The sequence below is a fragment of the Apis laboriosa genome, unplaced genomic scaffold, assembly GCF_014066325.1.
Source record: "Apis laboriosa isolate Shangri-la unplaced genomic scaffold, ASM1406632v1 scaffold14686_cov152, whole genome shotgun sequence".
NCBI classification, from domain to species: domain Eukaryota; kingdom Metazoa; phylum Arthropoda; class Insecta; order Hymenoptera; family Apidae; genus Apis; species Apis laboriosa.
Window position 1 is genome coordinate 802,413 of NW_025221692.1, and position 26,303 is coordinate 828,715.

Below are 26,303 nucleotides of genomic sequence, written 5' to 3' on the forward strand. Positions count from 1 at the left end.
AAACGGAATCGTCGAACGGACGACGATTTTCTGGCGATCAACCGGATCTTGTTGCCGTTGATCGTTTCGCCACAATGTCCGCGGAATGGAGACACGATGAATAGTTTGATTTCAAGCCGGAAACCGGTTTTTTTTATCGCGCGCGTCTCCTCTTTTTTTTCTTTTTTTTTTTTTTTTTTGCTCCACCCCTTCCAGCAGGTATATCGCACGATACTTTTCGCACGATTGATTCGAGATTGATTCGACGTGTGGCCGACAGGTTCTCGACTTTGACGCGTACCTGTCCGATAATTAACCGTTTCTGTCTCCCTCCATGCCCGAATCGATTCATCTCGGCCTCCCTCCCCCTCCCCTTTTTTTTCGCTTTCTTCCAGAGGTAGAAGTCGTGGGTGGTTGAATTTCGTTTCTTGCCAATCTTCTTTCCCGGGATCTCGTACATCCTTGAATTTGCGCGAGGATAAAACAAAAACCGTGTCCGACAATTTCTCTCTCTCTCTCTCTCTCTCTCTCTCTCTCTCTCTCTCTCTCTCTCTCTCTCTCTCTCTCTCTCTCTCTCCCTCCTTCTCTCCTTCTCTCCTTCTCTCCTTCTCTCCTTCTCTCCTCTCTTTCTTTTCTCTTTTTCTCCTCTCTCTCCTTTTCTCTTTCTCTCTCTCTCTCTCCTTCTCTTTCTTTTTCTCTTCTCTCTCTCTCTGTTTTTTTCTTTCCATTTATTCTCGGTATAAAAATATATTTTTTTTACATCTCTCGTGTTCGAAATAATCGTTGGAACATTTATATAATCGACATTCATTTGAAATTCACCGCTGATGATGATACCTATGTATATACGTATATATATTTACTATATGCACGAAATAACAGGGATTTCTTTGTTTTGACGTTTCGTGTAACGCGAACGCTGTTTGGAAAACAACGAGGAAATTAAACACGGAAACAGCAGCACTTTCGATATTTTCGGTAATTTAACCCGAGCATTTATGCCACAATTTATCCGGCATTGATATCGTGTACGGGCACTTAAAAAAAAAAAAAAAAAAAAAAGAAAAAAGGAAAAAAAAGGTGAGAAGGTTAATCGTTAATAATCGTGCACGTTGGTGGTTAATTGGTATATTGCAATTAAGTTAAACGCGTATTAAAGAGTTCCTCCTGTATTTATTTCCGGTCCCGAGTTTTTCTCTCTCTCTCTCTCTCTCTCTTTCCGCTTGATGAAGTGAAACGCGTCGAGAAATCTGCACGGTTATTGCTTGAATTGTACGTTATGGTAACCGCGATAAATTTTCCCCGGTGAATTTTTTTTTCCTCCCCTCCCTTCCCTCGCGAGGAAAGACCTCGACTCTTGTCTGAATTATCTCGTCTGAAGCTTTTACGGATTTTTATATCGTATTATCTCGCTTTTATACTCGATATTATAAACAATGTAGCGATGGGATCGAGTGTCTCGTAAAGAGATTTGAACTTTTTCATCCGATTGGACTCGAATTCTATTGGAATCACGTTTAACGGAGATAGGATTATTATCAAAAATAAAAAAACGATATTTTGAAGTATACTCGATCGTTCCAAATGATATTACAATGAGATATAATAACAATTTCTTATTAAATAATTCATAAATATCGATAAAATTAATATAATATAATATAATATAATAATAAATATCGATTAAATAATTCATAAATTATATCTTCTTAGTAATGATTCACGAGATCCATATTGAACAGATTATTCAATGGCCCATTCCACACGAAACGAGATTCACTCGAATGGTCAGCTACTCTTTTTTTTTCCCCCCCTCTCCTCAACAAACACTTTGCCATATACGCGGCTTAAGTAACAAGTTTTCGGTAACCATAGACCTGTGTCACAGAAACGACTTCGATTCCACGGTAGACTCTATGGACGATGCCCCTTGGGTGGGCCCGCAGATGCGTGAAGAGAAGAAAGGAAAGGGAAACATTGTGCGTCACAACAAACTCTATAGGTGTAGTACCAACAGACCCACTACCACGAAGTGTCCCCAAGATTTTCTAACGGCGAATAAATGTTTCCTACGGTCGTGATCGATTCTGTAAACCGTACAGAAGGGACACGAGTCCTTACTTTGTGACCTCGTGGGATCGAGGAACGATCTTAAACGAGGGTCTCGAGGGACCATCGTTTCCGGTGTGGAAGCGTATAAAAATCGAACGGTTTTTCGAAATTTGATAAAATAAAAGATTATAGGAATAGAAAATTGGAAGATTGAAAAATTAGGGATGGTTGGCAACATGTTTCATCTTTTTCTTTTTTTTCTTTTTCTTTTCTTAGAAATTAAGATCGAAAAGTTGCTCTCTTGAAAAGTTGAAAATTGAAAATTGGTAGAATGAATAACAGATGTGGAATTAACAATTTTTTTTTTTATTTTATATAATAGTTACGATGTTATAATAGTTGCTTTGTCCGAGAAAGAGAAGATTTTTTTTTTTTTTTAAATCAGGCAAAGTCTAAAAATTGGTAGACGGATTATTCATCATTTCGTTTTGAATTTTTCATTATTTCTCGAATTTATAAACTGGACGGAAAACAAAGGAAATGTTTTTCCCGAATTAGCATTCCCCACGCTCTATTAGCATTCCTATTATTGTAATCCGTATTATATTTCCAGATAACAAAGTCGATTGTCTATTCACTGAAACTCGGTGACTAATGCAGATGCTTTTCCTCGTTGTCATTAAGAATAGGTAATTAGACTCGAAATTCGATTCGATGGGGGGAAATTTAACGAGGCTATTTGTAGAGAAATAATCTTAAAGATCGTTTCACGATAACAATAGTTCGAAATCATTAACTCGAAAAGAAAATAGAAAAATTGAAAATTCCTATTCTCTCTGTGGAAGAAGCGTGAATATTATTACTATATGAATTTTAAAATTTTCAACAGGGAACAATGCCTTTTCTTCCCGTGGCTCGAAAGTTTCGCCAACATCGCAGCCAGGTAGCCTAGCTTCTAGGATGACACTGACACACAATACTACCTTCCCAGAGATCTACCTATTCTGCTACCTATGGTGGCCTTGAAAGGTTGAAATATTGAGCGGCAGCCACTTACTCAAATTCACAGACAAACGCTCGAGATACGCTCGTCACGATGTCGAGCCACGTTTCCGTATTCCCTTTTTCTTCGCGTTCTTTCGAAATTCTCTTTCACCAAGGTGAAACACGGTGTCGCGAGCGCGGCGTAGAAAAACGTGGGTGGGTACACGGGATCCTCCATATTCTTCGTAAAATATAACCATGAAATCCGCCGAGGCGAGCATCTCTCTCAAATGACAAAGAGTCTTTCTTCAAAAAAAAGGAAAAAGAGAGAAAATTTCATCAAAAATTCTCTCCTTGTTCAATCATCTCAATGCAAACACCAATGATCGAGTTGAGAAAAAAATAAGAAACTTCTCTCTTTCAGAGATCATCATCTTTTCGATGTTACCAAAGAATATTACCTTCCACGACTGTAATTTCATCTCGCAAAAATTACTCGCTACGAATGGAGTATCTAGGTGTGTCTCCCTTTTTCTTTCTTTCTTTCTTCCTTCTTTTTTTTTTTTTTTTTTTTTATACAAAGATATCATCTTCACGATTATCCTTCAATTTTCCCGCGATCAAGAGTCGACTCTCATCTTCTCTCGTGTACTGTCACAGTGGGTGCTCCCTGCGGAACACGTGGTTCTCTAATAGCGAAACATAACCGTTTCCTCTCTCGAACACCGAGGATTTCGAGACACGAACGATTCGTCTCGGACACGGTGCTGCTCCCTTTCGTGACACGACGATTCGACGAACGGAAGGGATACTCTTCCCTTTTTTTCTTTTTTTCTCTCTCTCATCTCAACTCTTCCCTTCCGCGTATCCTTTCTTCTATTCTCTTCTCTCTCCTTTCTTTTCTCCACTTTTTTTCCTCTCTCTCTCTCTCTCTTTTTTTATTCCCCTCGAGAGTATTTCCATCACAGTGGGGGTGTCCAATGTTGAGGTTGCACACAATGAGAGCTAAATTCGACGTCCTTTTCTCTACGTCGTTTCTCTCCCTCCCTCCCTCTCCTCTCTCTCTCTTCCTTTCTCGACGAAGATTCGAACACCTTGGCCGAAGAGATAGCCGGAGATACCGGGCGCATAATGTAGAAGGAATCTGCAACAATGAGGCAACGATGAACCAAAGCGCACCCCGCTGCCTGTCAACCGATTGCGCGTTTTTGTGGGAACCCTATTTATTTACATTTCCCTTTCACGTACACCTCTGACACCTCTGGTGGTGGTGGTGGTGGGTCAGACGTTTTTCCTAACCGCTGGACCGTGACAAAAATCTATAATTTAATAGCGTGGACAGCTAGTGGATTGTTATTAACGCGGGGTGAGGGAGGAAGCTCGTAATTACACGGTTGGAAAGAGAGGGAGAAACCCGACGCATCTCGATGTTTCTTATCCTTAGCGATTGTTTACTGATTATCCATGGTTTATTCATAGTTATCTTTGTTCGATGTTATCAGAAGTCACGATTCGAAGTATTTTTTTTACATCCTCGTGGCAGTTGTTTGCGCTTTCAAATTAGCGACAAAATTAACTCTAGCGATCCTTAGTTCCTTTAATATTAATATAATTTTAATTAGGCGGAAATCTTTAGAGGGAGGGGGAGGGAAGGCTAAACTGTAAGAAGTAAGAAGTTTTAAAGGGAAGGCGCGATTAATTAATCCGGGAAGCTCGCTCGAGTGTTTTACAGTGTCTAATAATAATTTAAACACCGTCTTACTTTGCCCCCCTCCCTCTCTATTGAAACTGTCCGTCTCGATCCCCTTTACGCAATATTGCTGATGCTATTTATAAAATAATAATATTGGTATAGGGGTTGATCGAAACGCGTGGATACGTTTTCTTCCTCCCTTCACTTAAAGAAACTTGTTTTATCGGGATATAAATACGGATAACAATTTTTCTTCGATTCATTCGTTCACAAGATTCAAGCAAAGATAATTTCTTCTTGGAAAAAGCCACCATTCACAATTCCGTTTCCCGACAAAAATATTTATTACCTCCGCGGTTCACTATCCAATGATTTCCATCCGTATATAATTCTTATCCTGTATCTTCGATTTTATTTTTAAATTAGACATACCATCAATTATCATTATCAATTCAAATTACATTTTTCTTCGTGCATAACGAAACCAAACACATTCGAATATCCTTTTGTGTCCAATTATACACGTATGCACAATTCAAAAAGAAAGTGGAAAGTGGAAAATCACTTGGTCAAATCCAGAAATCCTTTTAAAATTCCACGTGTAACTCGATTTCACCAGGATGAGGATCTCTGAGGGTGTCTCTTAAAAAAGGGCGCACAATATGGAATAATAGGATTACATAAACAACGGCAACAAGCCATTGTGGCCGAACTCGTCGCAGACTCGAAGTTGCAGTTGGCGCAGGCGGGTTGCATTTGCCAGATTGCGTTCACCGTTGAGCCCGATACTTTGTGGATTTTCGACAATAAAAGCGCCACAGAAACGCGCAACACACAAGGAGGAAGGACATCGTCGCCTTGGTCCTCGGCTACCCTTCGAGCGGTTTCATTCGAGCAAGCGACACGCCGGTGGTTTCTATAGGGGCGCCATCACCGACCATCGCCACCCCACCAGGGAATTCCACGGTTAGACGCGTCCTCGCCACCCCACTGTCGATGGCCGGTGCATTGTCAAAATATTGGCGTCGATCGGATCGCGCGGCCCTTTGTGCGTCGCCTCATGCCCCGAGCTGACTTTTTCCAAAGCCACCCCAACCATTTTCTGAAAAGACTTCTCCTCCACCCTGTTTAACCTTGTACAAACTACATACGGGGTGTTCCATTTCGAAACTTGGCGTTTCCAAATCTTATACTTTTTTTTAAACAAGTCGATCTTCGATACGTCATCGTTGTACGTTAATAATACTCCTCGAGAAATAAATATATATATTTATTATCGCGTAATTTATCTTAAACATAGGGTTAAACTCTATTAAAATTAGTAAAAGTTTAAACCGCTATAACTTCCAAGATAATGATCTTCGATTAATGCACGAAAGACCGTTAAAAGCGTGGAATCTTGCTCTTTAAAACTTGCTTTTCGTTTATCACGATAAGTCTCCTGCTTTCTGAAATATCGTCGTACGAAGAAAAGGTGATTTTTAACGATTCGCCTCGAACTGCTCTATTAAAATTAGGAAAAATTTAAACCGCGATAACTCGGAAGTTTGTGACTTCCGGTCAACGAATGAACGATCGTTGGAAGCGGGGAATCTTCCTCTTTAAAACGCTTTTTCATTTATCTCGATACGACTTCTGGTTCCCGAGATATCGTCTTGTAAAGCGAAAGATAATTTTTTAATCGTTTACTATCTTCCTCCTTGTCCCTTGCTCGGACGCTCTCGCTCGCGCTCTCGTCTCGCTAACCTATCTCAAACTCCAGACAAGCGACAGACGTAATTCCTAGAAAAACGTAGAGTACGCATATCCAGGAAAAAAGTGCACTCGCGGATATTCATTCATAATCCTCGCATTGTTTTAAACGCTGGACACTTTGAATCCTTATATCTCGACAACCGATTGAGATATCGGAATAAAACAAAAAGTGACTTCAATGGGACGGTTTTCTCTATTCCTCGAGTGAATTTAAACGGTAAAATTTTCAGTTTCTCTTTCATGTTCTTTATTTGAAAAATTTATCGTAAAATTTATCAAAGATAAAAAAGCAGGGGGAGGGGAGAAGAAACGTAAACGAACATTTTATTAAACAATCGCAAAAGGTTCAAACGAGTTACCCTGTATATTGTGTATTGGTGATGTGTGAGATTTAGCGCGTCTTCCTTCTTTTCTCCCTTTTTTCCTTGCGGTCACGCACAGGTTCGATCGCGCAATCTGGAAGGCCTTTTGTCCCGGAAAACGATCGGCACGAGGAAGATGCGACAAGATCCTAGGGATCTTCTAGAGGTCTGAAGCCACGAATTTGTGATCCCAAAAGGGACCATTGTCGCCTCGAAGCCATGGTGAATCGCGTAAATCCACGCGAAGAAGATAAATGGCGCGTGAGAGTGGCCCGCTATTTTTCCACTTTTAAATACCCGTTTCTCACGTTGTTCCTTTTTTTTTTTTTTTTTTTCCCTCTCTATACTGGAAATTCGATACAGAGGACGGTATCAAAGCACGTTCGCGAAATTCGGTTTAGCAGACTGTCGATCGCGATCCGCGGGAAAAAACTGTTGAGTTAATTTTATTTCGCGAACTACCAATGATAGTTCGAGTCTTTTCGGGGACTGTTTCCAATATCGGTGCCGGGATAATGAAATGAAAGAAGATTTCGAATGGAAAAGCGAAAAAGAGAACGATAAAACGAAAAAAAGAAAAAAAAAAGATAACGTAGAATTCGTGTAAGTTAAACAATCGAAATAAAATCGACGACGAGAGAAACCAGGAAAAATTGCAAAAATTGTGTCAATTCTATTCTACACGTTGAAACCTATTAAATCTTACAAAAATATAATCTCCCTTTCTTGTTTTAAATAATCGATCTAACTATCTAGTGGCCCAATAAGATACGCCTCGCTCGTTCGTTATTGTTTCTAAATACATTTGGATAAGAATGGAAGCATGTGCATCGTATCCACGCGAATATTTTGTTACGTATTGTGTAACGTGTACATCGATAATTTTCAATACGTTGACCTGGAATATTGACAACGGGATAGATGACTGTCATCTCTTTGGAACGAGACGTTGTCGATGGAACGTAATTGACGTTATTACATCGGAAGACGGATGAAAAGATGCGGGCAAATTTAAAAAAACAAAAGCTACGTCGAGATCGTAATGAGAGGATTAATATTCCTAGAAAATAAAAACTTATAAAGGTATTTATAATTATTGTACCTATTTTTTATTTCGTTTAAGCGAAAAATTGGAGAAGAAGGGGAGAATTCTTTCGAATTGTTACATCTTGAAAAAAAAAAATAAAGAATAATAAAGATTCATCGACTAACTGTTGAATAAACGAGTTATAAAAGAAAGGCACGTTAGAAATGGAAGCCTAATAAGGAAACGAGAGAAAGAAAATATCTTATCGATATTCAAAAAATAAAGACTTGTTCTTTACATTCAATAATTCATTTCTTTAATTTAAAATTTTTACGAATAGATCTGTCTCTCTTTACTCCTCCGTTCAAAAGAGGATCGCGTTGCGGAACACACAACCGCGCGTGCACACAAACTGCACCGTCGTTACGAGAAAGATAAACGACGACGATATTGAGAGAAAAATGTGCAATAATTAATTTTCGTGGCCGGCGAATGGGAAAAGTCGCAGCCACGGGCAATAAGAGACGTTATCGTGTTCTCTTTTCTTCTTTTTTCCCCCCCTCCCCCTCTTTGCCTCGGCCGCTATCGTCTCCTAGGAATTCAAAAAGACGAGGGGTAAAAAGGGAGATCGTCTTATCGTTCATCGTTTACGAAACGTTGCCGAACCGGCAGACTGCAAACTGCCGGCCATAACCGCGGCGGGGCCGGAACAGTTTTGCGAAACGTCGCCCACTGTTGACGTTTCTTGCGTACACAACGCGTAACAAGGAATATCAATTACCAGAGCCAGGCCATCTTCTCGAAATTCGGCGAATAAACATTACTCGTATTTACGTTGAATTTTTATTCAAAGAGTTGGTGTGCGAATTAATTTGAGAGATTGCAGTTGTACGATTTTTATTTTTTTTTTATATTTTTTCCAGTATTCAGATTAATTAATATTTTAATATTAAAGCTTTTATCGAGAAGGGGACGATTACTTGAAAGGAGAGAAAGGAGTGCAATTTTTTGGAGGGGAATTTCATTTGAATCAAGTTTCGAGTAAATTATCTATAATTTTCAAATACGAGATGGAAAGACACAATAACAATAATAATAAAAATCCTCTTAACAAAATCTAGAAATGTTCGAATCGTTAAAGAAGTTCTCCGTCCTTCCTTTTCGACTCTTTCTTTCTATGCAATCCGAGGCGAGGAATGGTCGCTCGATGTGATCCGCCACCCCTTTCAGAAGTTGACGAAACTTCTAAAAATACACGTGCCATTGTTCCTGGGCGCGAGGGGGAGAGTAGACAAAACGAGTGGATGATCAGTGATTCGACGCACGGGTGCAATAAGTGCGTCGTTAAAGTGGGCGGCGCGCGTTCATCGCGATTCATCGGCGGAGAAATGGCAGCTTTAATTACAATTAATACACCGCACGCGACGCGGACGCGCCTCGCCGACTATTAATGAGAGCCGAGGCTGTCGTCTAATTGCCTTTCGAAACACCCACCGTATCGATATCGTCCCTTCGTCCTTCGCAGGCCGATCGTTCACCACCGATAATCGACGTTCCAAGCTGTTTGCACCGCGAGTATTAGCCCGCGTTGGATGCACCTCACATGAGACATGAGTCTCATCTGCATGAAAATCCGACATACGGCCGACAGAGAACCGACCCCCGTCCCATCTGCCGTTCCTTTCCTCGCCTCTCCCTTCCCCTCCTCCTCTCCACTCGAAAGCACGGGTCGAAAGTGACGATCAGGGACGTACGAAGATCTGTTCGCATTTTTCCAAAATTCCACGCGTTGCGTCGGGTTTCGTCTGACACGTGCCTTCTTTTTTCTTTTTCACGCTACTTTGGCAGCGTGCAAATTACGTTGGACGCATTTTTCTTCCCCTCAATTTTCGTTAAGACACGAACAACGTGTGGAATTTCTGAAACGCGAAACGAAGATTCGACGATGGATACGACGAGCTATTCGAGAGTGTTTGAGATCCGAGGTATGATGATTTCAGTGTAAACCTGCGCAAGATGTTCCCGGCTTGTTCATTGTTAATTCGAAATGTATATACGAAGAAATGCGCATACCTGAACGGCGGAGATAGATAGATAGATGATCGAGTTGATGTTTGCTTCGTGCATTTCATTTAAGCCCCGATCGAAGCGCGGGAGGCGAAAAGAAGAGGAGGAAAATGGAACGTTACACGCGGAGGAGAGAAGAAACGAAGGTTTCGTAACGGTGTCCTCTTTATTATATAGAACACTCGAGGCGACTGCCATCATTTCCATACATTCGTTCCGTAATAATATCTCGAGGGGGTGGAGGTGGAAACGCGTGGAAATCGGTCTGAAATGGGTTAAAATATATATCCAGGGACAATGAGCCTCATCGAGCCAAAGGACGCTCTCTTATTTCTTCCACCGACCTTTGCCCCTCCCCTCCCCCCACTCCTTTTTTTTCGGTAAAGCGCGCGGCTTTGGCACACGGTGTGACTGATGTAAGAGTATTTCTTTGGTAAACGTCGCGTCCTCCGTGGATTCCGCGGCCCATGCAACCCCTTTTGTTCACGGAGGATACGTACGAAGCGTGACAAAACGCGGGGACTTTTCTTAAGTCCCCGCGTTTTGTCACGCGGCAACATTTGGACCGACATTCGTGGCAAACGAGTCGTGACGACGGCGACGACGCCGGGGCCAATTCCCCGGCTGAAAAGAATATTCACAATGCCCCATTCCTCGGCTCATCCTTTATTTTTAACGTGTGTTACACACACACACACACGTACACTACCCCGCGCTCTACTTACAGCGCGGACGTGCGCGATAATGAATAACCGGCTAACGGTTCCCCTGTAGTTTCGTTTATTTCGTCACCTGGAAGGAAGAAACCGAGACGCTTTGAATTTGTATGCCGGCCTGTTATGGATCTGTAATCGTTCTTCCCCCTTTGTACGCGCGCTCTTAGCTTCGCGCTTCTCGAAATTGGACGATGAATACTGACGCGATGCTTTCGGCCATTGTGAGACGGAAGAGTTTGTGTCTTCGTGCCGACCAGGCCTTTCGAAAAATTCTTTTCTTTCCTCGGATCGAATTTGAACATCGGACTGATGTTGGCGCGCGGATTATTAGGTTGATGTTAGGCTTTCCGAGTAAATGGGGGGCGGAGCGCGATAATGGAGAAAAAGTGAATTGAACAAAAGAAAAGTTTAAAGAGAAGTTTGTATTTACGATATTTATTAAGTCGAACGAAGTGAAACGAATCTTTATATCTGCTCTCTCTCCGTAAAATTTCAATTTCTATAAACATCCGCGGTATATTTACGAGTATTTTTCTTTTTCTTTTTTTTTTTTTTTTGGAGATGGTTTTTCTTCTTTACAAAGTGGTTCCGGTGGTACTGATATTATTATCTTGATTTATACGTTATTATTATTATTATTATTACAGTAGAGAAAACGAGGTGTTTTTTTTTTTTTTTTTTTGTAAAATAAAAGTCAAATATATTTTTTAACAGAATCGTATATTTCTTAATGCTTCGATATAGGTTGAAGTTACGAGAGATATTTTAACGCGGACGTCAACGTAATAAAATAATAAAATCGAGGCAATAAATTTTTAGATACATCTTTACAAATTATATAAGATAGATACTCCATATCTTAGTAAATATCTTCCAAATATTATCAAAGCGCTAAACTGTTTATTATTAAAAAAAAAAAAAAAATAGTGAAAAGTCGCGCATTTCTGCACGTTCTTGCATTTTAAAAAAAAGTACCGTTCTTCGACTCCGAAACTGAGAGAATGCGTGAGTCACCAGTGCGACCCACATAACACGAACCACTTATCTCTCATCCCTATTAGTCATTATAGCAAACAATTCTTATCCACAATTCCTTATCACGATCGATCTACTTTTCCAATTGTTGCTCTCGAAAACAGGAATACAATTTATATTCTTCAATGGGTAATTACTATATTCCAAACTATATTCCATATCTAAAAAAAAAAATTATTCACATCGTAGAATAATTTTTATAATAGAAAAATGAAAACGATTGTTCCCAAGAGAGTATCGCGACTTGATATGTTGCACATGTAAACACACGCGCGCGCGCACACACACACAAGAGACTTTTATCTCGTGACGGATAATTGTCCCTAATGGTTGAAGCACCGCGCGATTACGGCCCTGGATCTCAAGCAGCGCTCGCAAATGTTAAACAAGTAACAACCCTTCATGATCAAGCACGCCCCAGCTCCATTCTACCCCCTGACCCTTCAATTTAATCAGCCTCATTCAGTCTACCGCGAAACAACCTGCCACATGGTGGCCATTGTACCGTGCCACTGGATATTATTAACGGCACACACTCGCAGGCGTGGATCGTTTTCGTCGGATCTCTCCTCTCTGCTCCTCTTCCTCTCTTCTTTTTTTTTTTTTTTTTTTTTTTTTTNTTTTTTTTTTTTTTTTTTTCCTCCAACCGCGCTATCACCACCGTGAACAAACATAGGAACCGCCATATGCACTCTCTCTCGTGGCTTCTTTGTTGGTGCATTAGTGTCATTTATCCACCCCGTCCCGGGTGGTGGTCGCGTGACTAAAAATTTGTCACGGGATTGCCGTGCATTTCCCAACCCCTGTACAAGCGACACGTGTATTAAAAATGGTAAATGTTTATTTTATAATAATACGAGGAAAGCAATATGGGGTGGGGACGCATGATGGTGTTTGAATATTATTTTATATAAGGGAAACTTAAGGGTTTTCGAACCCATCCTCCAACCTTTACAACATTTCTTTCAACGATAAACATTTTAAAATTTGAATCCTCTGTATTCGCAACGTTATCGCGGAATTATGTTTGAAGAAGAGGCATTGAAACTTTCGAATAGGGAGTGACTCTAGAAGTAGATAAAATTCGATACTCGTGTTACTTATAAATATTAATTTTTATCGTTCGAATATTTTCACGAGCATCATTATTTAATTTATTCTTTTTATATAAAACGTTCTCGAAACGTTAACGACGTTTGTTTTCGTTTTCTAACTTCTTTAATAATATATCCGGGAATTTATTCGTAATCTTGTTAATTCGCTTGGATAGAAATGATGAAAGAATTATCGTGTAATCGATACGAGCTCTTTTTTTCTATTCGAAATATTTTAAACATGAATATGTATATACAGGGAACAGTCTCTCGAAGACTTCTAGCACGGCATTCCGGAACTCTGTCCCATCAAATTTAATGGCCGCAATGGAGGACACGGCACTTGTAAAATAAATTACGCTGTTCTTTTTCCCCTCTTCCTCCCCCCTTTCTCTCTCTCTCTCTCTCTCTCTCTCTCTCTCTCTCTCTCTCTCTCTCTCTCCTGCCAGCGATCATTGCGTCTTAATGTTACAATAAACGTCCGCGCGATGACTGATTGATACTTGACAATAGAAACTGGCTGCCTAGTCGAAATGATCGATATCATCTTGCGCGGACAATACGAGCGTGGTTTACAAGCGATGCCAGGACGGAGGCCATTTTTTCTTTTTTTTTTTTTTGGAACGTGCGTTCCAGCTTATCGAGTGTGGATCGATGGAAAATTACATGGATTTAAAATACTTTATAGTCGAATATATAGTTTCTCTATAAGATGAAATGGGTGAAATAAACCGGTATTCACGAGGAAACTCGAAGGAATGAATCATTTCTTTGGGAGGAAATAAAGGGGAAAAATTCAAGAGATGAATGGGGACGCGCGTCGGGAGGTTGGAAAGAAATATTCTTTTATGAGGCTGAGAGAGAAATACGTTTGTCGCGAGAAGCAATGATAATCATCAATCGATCAAAGCATTGGATCAATGGTGTCGCATTTGAATATTAATTTTCTTCTTCGTTAAATTAATTCGTTTGGTAGGAAGGAAAGGGAAGTAAATCCAGTAGGAGAGAACATTGGAAATTTTAAATCCATCAATATCAATCGGTGGTAAATCTGGGACAACGGCATGCGGCATGTTTGCTCGAACAAAAAAAAAAAAAATAAAAAATAAAAAATATATTTGCACTTAAAAATTGTGACAGGACAAATTGCGCGTTATTTACATGGATGTCCTCGATTCTCAGGCCTCTGTTAGAACGAAATTGTGTTGTAGGGAACATGTCTGTATTTTCTAAATAAATAAATTCAAATTAATACCATTTGCTATCGAGCAAAATGGAACTGTGGAAATACATTTTGCATTGCAAATATAGCATATATAATACGTCGTATCATAACATAATATAAATTGGAAAATAAAACTCGAAAATTGCTTTTTCCACGGAATATTTTTCCCAACTAGATACAGCGATAAGAGCAATTATCTAATAACAACTTTCGCTCTCGACCATTTAAAAAATAATTCTTTATTAACCTTTCGTTTTATTCGCCTTTACATCGACTCCTTTGCCAGACATTTCGTCAATTGACGTCTTCATAAGATCGGATATCATCTATCAGGATCAAGTTATAGGCGATTCTTTCTTCACCCAAAATTATCTTCCCTTGGTTGCCGTGGTAAATTCATTATCGCGGTCGAAAGTGGCGAAGCGATTAAAGGATAGTTTATCCTTACGATACGAAGACAAATCGAAACGGATCGAGCGCCAGCAGGCCGGTCGTTAATCATAACACAACCGCCATAGTCATCTTCATCATTATCATTATTGTTGGCCGGCCGACCGATCGACTCGTCGATTTTGACCGATGCATTCTATCACATTCAATATCGAATCGTGAATTAAATTCGATCCCATAATCGTATTCGTTAAACTCTTTCATCTTTCTTTTTCTTTGTGATCGAATTTTATATAAGCAGACACTCGTTTCAAACTAATTCATCCCGATGATTTAATTTCTCTTTTCAAATATAAAAATAAGATTCTTTCCATTCGTTATTAATTATTTTAATATCGTAATTGCGTTAATAATATATTTCTTGTTGCAACTGAACTGATTATATTATACGGATAGAAATTTTGGGCATCTTGTGCCCATCCCCGTTAAAATTATCACAATTTCGATTTGATTAACGCGCGAAGGGAAATTTCTTTGGCATTCATAACTTACATCTATGCTATAGAATAACATCCGTGTTTCACGCGAGAGGAGCGAGAAAATCCAGCTTCGTGTAGCCGTTCCTATAACAAACAACGTAACAAACCACCATGTTCCTATCCATTAAAGGGTTAAAACGCAACCACGCTTTCAGCCTGGCTTTCCCGGTCCGCCAATTGAACGCCTCCAATCTGACGTGCACGCGAGTTAAATTGTACACGCTTCGAAGATGGAGCGATGAGAGAATTATATAAAAAAAAAAAATAACAAATTCCATCTTAACGATTTTCCTTTCAAAATTCACCAAAGTGTGTAACTTTCTTCGTACACGCTTATTATATTAGCTTGCAATTATTAAAATCAATATTATTTACATTACATCTGGGGGAAAAATTTTTCAAGAAAAAAAATTAATCATCTGTTCGAAAAATTAATTGCATCATCGCATAATTCACTACGCCACCACTACGATACCACACGTCGCGTTACAAACCGTAAAGGGACGGTTAAAGACGCGTTAAATAATCTCGAACAAGAGTGGAGTAACGTTTGATACACCTTATAAATTGGATATCCGGTTGGATGAAATAGCGTTCTCCCAGGTAGCTGGGGGGATGGTGGGCCTTAAGCCCACCGCGCGTCAGCCTTGCCTTTAAGGGGGCGAGAGAGGGAACTGGCTTGTTCTATAACTACTTTGACACGTTCCCAGTCGCTGTTGTCAGTGAGTTTCGCCTTAAAGAGCCGCGGGATGTCGTGTACCTCGCAGCGGTACATCGGCGTCCCGCGGCTCTTTCATCCGAAACACTTGGAAACACTTTAAAACCGTGCCACACCGCCGCCCCGAAAAAAAGCTTTCGGTGGAGTGGAGTGGAGCACTCGAGACGAGTGATGGATCGGATTTATGCGAAATAACGAGGAAACGCGGATCCTCTATCGATCCTTATCCCAGTCTTTGCGCCCGATCGATCGATCATTGTTGGGGACGAAAGAGAAGAAAGAGGCGAAGAAAGAGGAGGAGGAGGAGGAGGAGGAGAACTCGTCCCATTTTTCGCGAATAGATGTGCACGATGTAGGGCTAATGGTGTTAAGGGGACACTTTTTTTTATACGAATTTTAGGTAATTAAATAATATTGCAAAATATTGTGTACGTGGTTTTAGTGCCAGTTTTCAGTTTAGAAAACAGGGAGTGGGTTAATTTTGAGAGTTACGATTTGAAATAAGGATTAAATTATTACAGGAAATGGAGAAAGGGTATATTTATATAATTATATAATATATGCTGGATTCGAGGAGCGAATTTTTTAAAGATCGCGTGGATGTGTTTGATCGGAATACGGCAAGTTTTTGAGCGCGTAGAAGAATTAATTAGGTTTCGTTATTTAAGGTCAGAGGTCGTGGGCATTCGTTTCGAGATGAAATGTAATGTAAACGTGGGTGGAGTAGTTTATGTACGGGATAAAATAGCGTGGAAAGTTTTAAATGTCACAGAATTCTTTTATTAGGCCTCAGATACTTATTTTTATTCAGAGATACACGTTCAAAAATTGAAGATATTAAAGTTCTTTAAATTTGAATTATTATCGAAATTTTTTTTTTATTTTTTAATTATTTAAAATGTAAGATGTTTTTTTTCAACCCTTCCAGAAAATTAACATTTATAACATAATGAATTTACAAGTGATAATTTACAAGTTGTAGATTGATAAAATTTAACTTTCAAAACTGAATTTATTTACATCATTGTATCAGTATATAAAAGAATTTAACTCGTAAATTATTATATTTTCTTACAATTTTTTCTGAACAATCTCGATCGCACAAAAGATTCGAGATAAACATTGTTCCATTATTATTAAACAACTTTCCCATGTTAAACAGAGAGTCTGATTCAAAGAGCAGTTCTTCGTCGAGAAATTAATTACGAGAGGGTTTGTATCATCACAGTGGCGGAGTTAAAAATTCGAGAATTGCTTTTTCCCATAAAAAATGGGGAACAATTTTATCATGATGAAGTAATTAACGATAGTACCGTGATATGTTTAATTAATAGGCACACGTGCCCGTATGAAAACGAATTTACTTTATTGCTAGGTGGGTCCAGATAGCCACCAGGAAAACGTTACGAATTATCGATGTGTAACCACCCTCAGAGCAGTTTTATCGTTCATTTACGCGATCCCCGGCAAATTATCAGGGTCGTTTTAATGAATTTCATCGACATCTCGCTCGACAGTTATCGTCATCAATGATACGTCCTCGAAAGCTGCTTATTAGCCGATCGAAAACGCCCCCACGATAAACACGAATGGCACGTTTAATTATTTTAAACGAGCTCTTTACGCGTACGCGCTTTCTCACGAATGTGTGTTTATGAAATTACAGTGATATTTGCGCGTTCACCGTATCCACATGGAATTAATTCGATTTCCAACTTTCGGAAAACCACCGACAGAGAGAGAGATATATGAATTCAATAGAAATTCGGGGGATAAAAAATTATGGGAATAATTTGAATAGATCGGACAAGAAGATCGGGAAGAAGTTTGAAGAGAAAAAAAGAAGAAAGTAAAAAGCGTGTTCAATCGAAAATAAATCTAAAGAAGAAAATTAAGATGAGGCGGCCTATAAAAATGGAGATCTTCGTGATAAAAATTCAACAAACACGCACGTGTAAAGATCGAGGCGCGCTATCGTGGCTATATAAACCCACCACCCCCCTCCCTCTTATTTTATCTTCCATTACCTTCCAGACCCTCGATTGTTTCGAGCCACTATCTTCCAACCAACTTTGCCTTCAAAGTATCTCGAGATATTCCTTTATTCAGCTCGTCAAACGAGCCTTCCTCGACGATCTGGATCTGTCCCTCTGAAGATAGAGATCGGCGATGTAACACCCTTCCCCCCTCTCCTCCCCCTCGTTCGAATGCATCGAAGGTACAGAGGATTCGTCGCCACTAACCGAGTGTCAGGATTAATGGCATCTCGACGGGGTGCAACAATGCCTGCGCCCCCGGAAATATCGGTCTCCGTTTTGATTCGTGGACGACACGGAACCCCTCGTGCTACACCCCTCGAGGAAGCTCCAATGTAGATCCGCGCGCGTGTATCCACAGATGTACAATTGGCGAGCGAGGATTTAAGGCGATTCTCATTGTCGGATGGGAGGGGAGGGGAGGATCTCGAATTCTCGGTGAAAATCGAGATGCCTATTCGTCTCGACATCGAATCCTTCGATTTCCTCGCTCCAGGCCGATTGTAAAATGGCCGATTCGAGCGAATATCGGAGGCCGATACGTAGATTTTATTCTCTGGACGAATCTGTATTGGAAAGCCATAACGGTTTAAAGTTAGATTTGATTCGTGGTAACGATGGAACGTTAGGAAGAAAAAGAATTCAATTCCCTTTCTCAAAATTGTTTTCGAAGTTTTTCGTTTCCTTTAAGGAATTGTTTTTGAAATTTTTCTCGACGATATTATTTCGTGCGCGTTGTTACGATACTTTTTCAGTACTCGTACTCCATTCTTTACAATTTTGCATTCCACCTTTTTTATTATAGATAGTCGAGTCAAGTTCATTTAACGTCTATTACGACTACTCTTGTTGGATTGCAAATCTCCATGGTTACAGCCAACGAGTTGACACGATATCGAGCGAATCAAATTTATTATTATAATTCTAAATACGTGGCACGAATATAGAAATATAAAATTATGATGTTCTCGAAGTTTTTCGTTTATTTTAAGGAAGGAATTGTTTTTGAAATTTTTCTCAATGATCGATATTATTTCGTGCGCATGTTACGATATTTCGTGTACATGTTACGATACTTTTTCAATCCATTCTTTACAATTTTGCATCCCATCTTTTTTATCATAGATAGTCGAGTCAAGTTCATTTAACGTCTACTACGACTACTCTTGTTGGATTGCAAATCTCCATGGTTACAGCCAACGAGTTGACACGATATCGAGCGAATCAAATTTATTATAATTATTATAATTAATATATTATTATAATTCTAAATACGTGGTACGAATATAGAAATATAAAATGATAATGTTCTCGAAATTTTTCATGTCTTTTAAGAAAGGAACTGTTTTTTCAAATTTTTTTTAATGATCGACGATATTATTTCGTGCGCGTACATTACGATACTTTTTCAATCGTACCCCGTTCTTTACAATTTTGTATCCCACCTTTTTATCATAGATAGTCGAGTCAAGTTCATTTGATGTCTACTACGACTACTCTTATTGGATTGCAAATATCCATGATTATAGCCAACGAATTGACACGATATCAAGCGAATCAAATTTATTATTATAATTCTAAATACGTGGCACGAATGTAGAAATATAAAATGATAATGTTCTCGAAATTTTTCATGTCTTTTAAGAAAGGAACTGTTTTTTCAAATTTTTTTTAATGATCGACGATATTATTTCGTGCGCGTACATTACGATACTTTTTCAATCGTACCCCGTTCTTTACAATTTTCCATCCCACCTTTTTTATCATAGATAGTCGAGTCAAATTCATTTGACGTCTACTACGACTACTCTTGTTGGATTGCAATATCTATGATTATAGCCAACGAATTGACACGATATCGAGCGAATCAAATTTATTATTATAATTCTAAATACGTACTTTACGATACTTTTTCAATCGTACCCTGTTCTTTACAATTTTATATGCCATCTTTTTTATCATAGATAGTCGAGTTCATCAAGTTCATTTGACGTCTACTACGACTACTCTTGTTGGATTGCAAATATCCATGATTATAGCCAACGAATTGACACGATATCAAGCGAATCAAATTTATTATTATAATTCTAAATACGTGGCACGAATGTAGAAATATAAAATGATAATGTTCTCGAAATTTTTCATGTCTTTTAAGAAAGGAACTGTTTTTTCAAATTTTTTTCAATGATCGACGATATTATTTCGTGCGCGTACATACTTTGCGATACTTTTTCAATCGTACCCCGTTCTTTACAATTTTATATGCCATCTTTTTTATCATAGATAATCGAGTCAAATTCATTTGACGAAACCGCCTACTCTTGTTGGAAATTGTTGGAAATTGCAAATGTCCATGGTTACAACCAACGAGTTGACACGATATCAAGCGAATCAAATTTACTATTACAATTCGAAATACGTGCACAGGAATGTGGAAATACAAAACAAATGGAATCGTTGATCTAGAAGGGCGGTGTACCGTTTACCGCAAAAGCGATGCGATACTTGTTCGATCGAAGACGAAGACTCGGGGTAGGGCGGTCAGTGTATACTATATCTTGGATAAACCTTGGCAAGTTGGTACTTACTCGTTGCAAGTGGATCAAGTCCGCTCGTTGTCGAACTTGTGCGTCGGAATAGCTTCGGAATAGCCGATAGATATTTACCTTGGGGCGTTCCAAGTATTCACGAAATTACACCGAAACTCCCCGGATATCCCGGCCTCCGCGTGATCCATGAACGACGCCCGGAATTCGAGGTGAAATTCATGGGTTTCCACGGCGAATTAGACGGTGCCTTAGACGTACACGTGTACAACTTCCAACCCGTGCACCTCGAAATAACGAAATACGGCGACGATCAACTTCTCTCTTTCAGGTTAAATATTTGCCCCGTTTCCTCAGACGTCCTTCCCTATGCGAGCTCGGTGTTGGAAGAGGAACGAGAGAGAGAGAGGAGGAAACGGCCCGCGTCGAATAAATACAGGCTCGTTAACGAAATCGGCGATGGGACAGGCTCGTCCTCTCGACCAAGTTCTCACGATACCTTGCCCGTGCAGGGAGCGACTTTTAAAATATTTCGGTTACATCGCTCGAATACCATCCTCGTGAAGTTCCTCCCCCCCGAAGAATGCGAAGTTTATTCGGGAATTTCTTTAATTTCTTCGGCCGCGTGCCAAGAATTGCGAATTTAACGCGTTCCCTTTAAATTTCTCTCGATTTTAAGTAATCTTTTATCAACCTAAATTTCGCCTTTCCTAAATTTAATCATCTCTCTCTCTCTCTTTTAAAAACAATTTCCTATCCTTTTTTAAATATCCCTGAAAGCCATACATCAAATTAAGTTAAACAAAAGTAGCTACTCTACTCTTCTCCCAAACAAACCACTTTCTTATAATTAATCCTTGTAATTATCCACGGTTTCAAATTCCAAGCAGCCTCGACATTGTACACGCGCGCGCGACAAGGGAATGATCCCAAGGTTGGCTCGATTAGCGGCGGACGAGAGGCATCCGGGAAGGCACGCGTTTTGCTCGCGTGCAACGCAACATTGATGAAACGAAGCGCACAGGGGCGGTCTTGCAGGCGGTCTTTCGAGCGCGAAAGCTCCGCCTGCGAGTCTCTCTCTGCGTTCCCCGCGTTCACCTGACAGGGAAACGCGTCACCTTCCTTCCACGGCCCTCGATCGCATCTGCTCGACGCGTATTTCTCAGGTATCAGGGAGCGCGCCGGACACGTCGGCCACGTGTCGTCGTGCAAGCGGTGAGCGCGATCAAAGGGAGGAGGGATCGATCAGCTGCGCTCCTCGAGCTTTCGAATACGTTTGTTCGTTCCTTTCCACGGAATCTTATCTGGATATTATGTATATATAGATATACACACGTATACGTGGTATATATATGGTTGGAGGATCTGTGTGTAACGTTGGATACAGGGGGTGGATGGGGGTGGCTGATAGGGTTGGCGCTCTTGGGACAATGGGAATAAGATATTGTTTTGGGAGTATCGTGCGTTTGCTATCTAAGCGTGCTTGTTTTAGTGATGAGTGTGTTATTGGATATTGTTGCGGGGGGAGGAGAGGAGATGATTTGAATTGTTTCAGCTTGTTTGGAGGAATTGGCCTGGTGAAGGGAATATATCGGTTTCTTGGAGATATGTTTTAGTCCGATTCTTTCCTCGATTCGTTAATTAAAAGCAAAGTATTGTGCGATATCGAGTAAAGGTTTATGCAAAATCTTTTTTTATTGAATTACGGTTTTTAATTTCGCGAATGAGGATCCTTTATCGGGTTTGTAAAAAAAAGTATATATATTTATTCGCAAAAGTATTTTAATTATAGAGATGAAAACTCAAATTTGTTTGTTTCAGGATATTTATCGTATTTTACAAATATATTTTTGTGACGTGTCTCGTGACGTATATTTTTAACTTAAGAATGTACTTTTCCTTTTTTTAATCTCCATTTTATTATAATATTCTCTTACAATATTATACAAACATTATTCAACAAGAAAATCTTACTGATTCTACGTTAACCTCTTCTTTTCTGAGTATACATCCAAAAAGTTTCACTCTCGAATGGTTTCACTTTTAAAATCTCACGAGTTGCCTAACAACCTAATACGTAGGATTGTTCTTCAAAGAGCAATCGAGAGCGTGACGATACTTTCTACCTCTATGCTAATCACGACACGATACAGTTTTCCTTGCGAGTGAAAGTGGCGGACGATTGGCCGTAAATTCGCCTCGAAGGGATCGATCGATCTCTGAGACGGAAATCTTTACGAGGAATGATAGACCACTTCCGTGGACGGACAGGATCGAACGGCACGGTGGCCCATTGAAAGGAACTGACCTTCCCTCCACCCATTTCGCAAAGCGGATTTCGTCCAGAACGTTTCGTGCTTGGACGAGGAACTCTGGCAAGGATTAGATTCTCTGCCATGGAGAGGATCGATATTCGAGATGAATGTGTTAAAGAAAAGGAGGGTGTCGTTGCCCGAGATTTCCAGCTTTGATCTCGAGTGAATTTTGTTGTACGCGATTCTTTTGGATTTAATCAGATTTGTTGTGTTTCTTTCTCTCTCTCTCTCTCTCTCTCTTTGATCTTATATTCCGATACGATGTTTGCAAGAGAGTGATCTATTTATATTTCTTGGAAAGATGGCGTTTTTTAATTGGATGGAATTTTAATTAGAATTTTGGTTTATGCTCGTTGCGTTCCTTTTTTCCTTCTCCCTCGAATAAATGGAAAATAAATTTTATTTAGTAAAACTTGTGATATTAAATTCAATTATCAGGTACTAATTGGATATTAAGAAAAAATTAGAGATGTACCGAAATTCGTAAATTTCGTGTTTAATTTTTTCACATAGAAAATAAACCATTTCTAAATGAAATTTTAATTCCTGAAAATATACTATTCCACTTCTCGTTGAACACACGCCGGAACGAAAGAATTTTTGGAATTTTAATCCCCATAATACCGTTTTCTCGTTTAACCATCGAGTTTATAGAATGCGTTACAACGAAATAATATTCCATATACACCGAAATATACAACAAAACGCTCCTCTTGTCGACGAATAAAACGTAATTTGCGCAAAGAGAATCGAGAGAGAGAGAGAGAGAGAGAGAAATGTTCAAAGAATGCGTTCCAAGAATTTATTCCTGTTCCACGTATCCGAACCGTTTTCTTTGTGCGTTAGTTGTCTTGTTAGCGGTTAGTGATGAAGTTCTTGCTTCGCGGCTCGAATACCCGCTGCCATAACGAGTAACGATTTATGCGTTAATATATCGTGCACAGGCGTTGTACAGGCGGCGGGGGCAGGCCCCTTTTCGAAACCGATCCTTCTTTCGATCCGACCCGGGAGAAAAGGAGTTAATGTACATCCGTGAAACTTTTGGGTTAAGAGTTAAGAAATCGTCGGCCCGTTTCGAATGAACGCGAAAATACGAAAAATAACTCGTGTCGATTCATAGAAACGAAACTTTAAACCAGCCCTGCTCGTAACACCGTTGATAAAATCAACCTGTTAAACGATCCCATTTCCCGCCATTTCGATCGAATCAATTCGAGTTGGACAAGTCGGCGGTGAAATTGATTCCGTTATCGAGTTTGAACAGCTGACCGATGCGTTTTGCAATTCGAGCATTACCGAGTGACGTATCTAGATGTCTAAGCGTTATCTAGATATGCACCGTCTGTCTTTCAGAGTTGACGCATTTTCGGCCAATCTATAAGATTGGTCGAGTGTTTAAATAGCAATGGCGTTATCGTTGTCGCGAATTTCGAAAAATTTCGGAACACGATGCTTTAAGTGGAGAATTTTATTGGGAAATATATATATATATTTTGGGAGAGTTTTGGTTTTGTTTTTGAAATACGGTGCTTGACGAGAGTAAATGAACGCAATATTACGATGAAAAAAAAAAAAATTCTCATTTCTGGAGTTTCAATTTTTGGAGCACAATACTCTATTTTTCCTACGAAACGAGAGAGAATTTAATATCGAAACGAAGGAATTTTTAGATATCTCTAGAACTGTCATTTTTTTTTTTTTTTTTGGAATGCAATATTCTTTTCTTTTCGAATGGAAGATGAAACAATCGGGAGAAAATTTTTTTTTTATTTCAATTTCTGTTACTATTTCGTATTACAAATTTCAAAAGTTATTTCGAATTAATAATTTTGGTCAGATCGATTGGCGCGCGATTTGTTAATCTTTGACCACACGAGGAATCGTGATATCAGGTTGACAACTCGTAAATACGTAATGAAGTGTGGAAACCTTGCACGCCCGGAACCGTGACCGCCCCCATTTGTCACTGCGCACCGAATTTATAATCCCACGTGTTCATCGGGTTATACTTTGCGTGATTCATCGTCTTATGAGCCGGGCTGTGACGTGTGTGAGTAATCTCTTGGAACGAATATGACGAAATTATCGCATCGCCGGTCGTTTCTCACGGGACCCTGGCTGCGAAATCATCGATATCGATAAAGACGAACTTTGATACGGTTGCGATTTATTAATAGAATATAATGGAAGAATTGAGCGGAACGAAACAATGGTATCGAATTAAGGAAAGGAAATAATTTTTCTCTTTCAAATATCGAGCTTAGTTTCGAGATCGCGGAGTAGATGGCGCCAAAAGTATGCTTGATCTTCTAACCTGTCCCTTGAATGAAAGGAAAAGTTGATTTTTACGTCCGATCTCGATATAATTTTTTTCCTGATTAAATTTCAAGTCAAGAATCGAGAGAAGTATCATTGCAATTATAGTTGAATTTGAAAATTTTTTTTTAAAGGATTGAATATTTTTATTTCATAGTTGTACGAAACGATACAACGTGTTTACGTGTAATATTTGATGTCAAGAATCCAAAGTTTTGATTTGAGAAGTCAGACAAGTTTTTCCGACAGTGTTCTCAATTCATTCGCATCAAGTTGAGCATCGATAGTGTTTACATTCGTTAATCTATTAGGAAAGATAGGAAATTAGGACGTGTCGAAGTTTCTGAATCGCAGGAGAGGAAATCTAGAGCTAGGTGTTAATGCTTCTAGATCGTTTCGGTTGAATAAGCGTTAATATCTTTTACCAGCTACACTGACAGACTTTTAAGCATTATCGGTTACGAAGCTTGTGCAGGCAAAGTATTAACACCAAAACGTTATTATCACGGACTATACTCCTTTTTAATTAGATTAGGAGCTACGGAATCTGTTCTTCTTCTTATTACTTTGCTCTCCACTCTTATTCTCTTACCTTTCCACTCCAATTCCCGTTTCGCATAATATTTGTTTATTATATTTTCCACGACAAAGCGTTAAAAATATTTTTTAATCCTCGATCGAATAGAATATTTATGGAATATTTCTCAAACTTTTTCAATATTTATTCCAAACGTAACGATAAACTATCGATTCAAATTCGTTCGATCAAATTAGAAAGAACTCTCCAAAAATCTCGATGCAGGTAGATCGGTGAAAACACGTTTCTTTCGCGGATTCTATCGTCGAAGGACCTTCCGAGAAAGACCAACTTACTCCTCCCCCTATTCCGGAAGTGGAGGACACGCGCGTACAAATCAGCGGTGGGGCATAGACAACAAATCACAGAGGGTTGTCCGGTCGGATGCGAAAGAACACGGCAGTGTTCGTAGCCTATTAAGCAACGACAACTACGGTGAAGCGGTTTCGAAGGTAAAGAAGCTCGAAGGTGGGGGAGGGAACCCTTGGTGGATGGGAAGAGAGAGAGAGAGAGAGAGAGAGAGGAGTCGGTTGATAAATGCGCGCCCGTACGCCTAGGAACCAGTTTGGTGTTTACCTAGTAAGTAGTGTTGTCAGTCAGCTGGTTTGTTGCATCTTCGCAACGAGGCAGCCGCTCGTGGCGCAAAACGTTAGCACGCTTACCCCGCTCGTGTCTCGTGCATCCGTGTGCGTTTGTGGGTTCGAGTGTGTTACGGAGTTTACTATAGCGTAAGTTGGTATTCAGTCGGGACCGTTGGAGGGATATACATCCTGCCCCGTGGTGGGGGTAAAATTGGCCGATGGTGGGGATAGGAGTGGGGAGTTAACTGCACGCTGGCAGTCATGCAGGGTGCGTGACCGTCGACGGAATAGGGACT

General features: G+C 39.7%; 1 long non-coding RNA gene across 1 annotated transcript in view; it reads left to right on the top strand.

The window, feature by feature from the left end:
• Positions 1-26,303, top strand: part of LOC122710412 — a 59,348-nt gene that overhangs the window by 14,802 nt on the left and 18,243 nt on the right. The gene's annotated exons all lie outside the window — the stretch shown is intronic.